The following is a 2,991-nucleotide window of genomic DNA, read 5'->3' on the forward strand; positions in this document are numbered from 1 at the left end:
AAGTCCAAGCCCAAACAGATCATAAAAATAACATAAAACAGGTCCAAGCCCGCGTCCAAACCGCTCAGCGCTAAAAAACGGCGCTCAGCGGTTTGCCCCAAAACCGCTCAGTACCCAAAACCGTCGCTTAGTGCTCTCATCAACTGGTTGAAGTTTTTGGTTGACTGGTTGACTTTTCTGGTTGACTATTGACTTTTCTGGTTGACTAGTTGACTTTTCTGCATTATATTTGACTTTTCTGCATTGCAACCCTTGGTACTTCAACCTTTCTTTAAATTCATTGCAAAAACCTACAAAATCAAGAGAATTTAATGATAAAATAAAAAAACATGTGCTCAACTCTTTTATTCACAAAACTAAAGAAAAATCATGAGTGAAAGCAAGTTTCTAAGTCAACAAGGGTGCATTTGATATCAAAATTAAGTATGAAAATAACGGTTTTTCAACCGTTATCACCCTTCTCTATTCGGCTAATGCAACAACATGCATGACACCTAGTTATCCATGATTAACTACGACAATTGTTAACACTCCAGCAAGTGTACCGAATCGTATCAAGTAATAATAAACGTTCATGTGATATCTTGATTTCTTAAGACTTGAGAAAAACGAAAATTAGGGTTTTATATGCAAAAACGAAAATTAAACATGCACATGCAAATATTGATCACTTGATAGTTGAACGATATGGATGAATGGTGTTGTTGGGGTTTAGGATTTCATTCTAATCCACTCTCATATATTTATGAAATCTACTTTCACTACAAGAAATATTAGAATTACATACGGATTTTTATATACGGATCTTGATCCGTATGTAATGTAATTATTACATACGGATTTTATATACGGTATTAAAGAGGGAATTATATACGGATAATCCGTATATAATAATCCGTATGTAATATCTGTCTATAATGCACGCGCGTGATGGCAGGAAAGTTACCTAAGGGAAATGTTCGTATGTAATATATAGAATCCGTATCTAATGTTAAACAATTATTATCTACTCATATTACATACAAATCTAAAAAATTATTTTAAAAGAAATTAAATTTTGATTAAGCCTAATGTACTGAAAATGTAAACCCTAATTCACGTCACTCGAACCTTCTCTCAGAGCTCTCGTTTCTCTCGAGCTCTCGTCTCTGAGAGGCCTGTACCCTCACTCGAGCTTTCGTTTCTCGCTTCACTCCATCTCTTCTCTCTCGAACCTTCACTTCACCTTGTGTTTCTTCTCCCTAAAAAATCAAATCTCTCTCACTTAAACCCTCAGAACCCTAGTCTTCTCTGTGCATGTCTCCTTCGCATTGGAGTTATCCCGAAACCCTAGCCTTCACCGTGTGGAGATGGTGGGAACGATAGTGGCGAGACTGCAGGGGATGCGGAGAGGAAGCAGGTGGTCTAGGAGGCGTTCCTTTCCCTGGTGCTAGTTCTCAATTTGGGCTTTTTGCACACCGTCTTCTACGCTTTCTTTTACACGACCTTGGATATAAAGAGATGGATGAAGTGAAAGGTATTAGTCTTTTACCATATGGATGATGGTTGTTTGATTTTTTGCTGGTAGATATGTCTACTTTTAATGTTTAACCATTTAATATTTGATTGAGTTTTGTAACGAAGAGAGGGGATTGTTAAAAGAAGCGATCTCGTGATAGCAGCAAAAGGCGCTTTATTATGTTACCCCTACCAATCACAGTAATGCCTCAAAGTGAAACAAGCTTTATTATGTTACCCCTACCAACTTCGAAATTTATTTTCCAGAACACAATAAATAATTTTAGAAGTTTTGTTTTTGGAAATTTTTTCCAGAAGCGAATCAATCCCTCTTTTTACTGAAAGCATTTTCCAAAAGCATTTTGATGGGGTGGGAGTTTACCTATTTATTATTCATTACATAACCCTAAATGGATTCGTTTTGCCATATGCATCCAACAAATTACAGAAGCATCCTCTATAGCAAGGGTTGTTATAGTGAAAAAGGCAGGTTCTGCAAAAAAAAAAATCTATGGCCCAAAATCTGTGTGAACTAGTTGAATCAAGCATTACACTCGGCCAAAATTATAGCTAATAATCTGGTTGCAACTCTTTCTACTAGAGAATATAACAGTCCAAAACGTCATAAGATTATGACTTGATCCACCTTGCCTACCACCAACAACAATCTCCCTCTTAGTAATTATGATGCAGGGCCTGACAGTTAGTACCTTTCAGGTTGTTTTAGTCCCAACGGTTGTGGGAGGTAAGAGATGATGAGTATTTTAAGTTAAATGTGAGTTGGTCGTTTTATAACTTATCTATAGTTTGGTTTACGGTTTCATTCCTAAAGATTAGGACGATTTGTAATGTCTTTGCTCTATCTGGCAGTTTTGGCAAATGAGTTTTTTCCTAAGTTCACTTCAAAGATAATCATTGTCTGTGCTCTGGAATTAGTCGGTAAGATTTGCAACAACTGTATCTTTGAATTTTGCTAGAACTTGCATCATGGTTATTTATCTTCCATTAGTTATTTTCTGATTGTCCTGGTAGATCTAACTATCTAGTCAACCAAGACAACTTTATCACTTGCACAGATTTACAATGTAGTGATGAACAAATGGAAGTTTCATGTAGCTTTTCTTGAAATGGGCTAGTGAAAATTAATCTGGAAATAGTACAAGAGTAGAGACGAGTTTCAGTAGTTTATGTTTTTAAAATTCAGCAGTATTTTTATTGGTAATAATAGGTTTATATAAATTTTTTTAATATTGACACAACACACAGGTATTTTTTTTATTAAGTATAAAGTATATTAGCATAATAACAATAAAAAATAAACACCAAATCTTGCTAGAACTTGATTTTGGCTAGGATTGGAATTTTGTTCTTGGCACTTCAATTTCAATTGCAGTGCATAATAGCATATTAAGTATAAAGTATATTAGCATAATAACAATAAAAAATAAACACCAAATCTTGCTAGAACTTGATTTTGGCTAGGATTGGGATTTT

General features: G+C 35.1%; 1 long non-coding RNA gene across 4 annotated transcripts in view; it reads left to right on the forward strand.

The window, feature by feature from the left end:
• Window positions 1–1,062: 1,062 nt before the first annotated feature.
• LOC106778359 overlaps window positions 1,063–2,991 on the forward strand; it is a 4,933-nt gene continuing 3,004 nt past the window's right edge. Inside the window, exons 1-3 of one of the 4 annotated variants that reach the window (XR_002666171.1) lie at window positions 1,063–1,516; window positions 2,177–2,242; window positions 2,368–2,436. This is a non-coding gene — a long non-coding RNA (uncharacterized LOC106778359). Of the gene's footprint in view, window positions 2,243–2,367; window positions 2,437–2,991 lie in introns of all 4 variants that reach the window. The other 3 variants (XR_001377043.2, XR_001377042.2, XR_001377044.2) reach the window with 3 other exon arrangements.

This window comes from Vigna radiata, unplaced genomic scaffold (genome assembly GCF_000741045.1).
Source record: "Vigna radiata var. radiata cultivar VC1973A unplaced genomic scaffold, Vradiata_ver6 scaffold_407, whole genome shotgun sequence".
Lineage (NCBI taxonomy): Eukaryota > Viridiplantae > Streptophyta > Magnoliopsida > Fabales > Fabaceae > Vigna > Vigna radiata.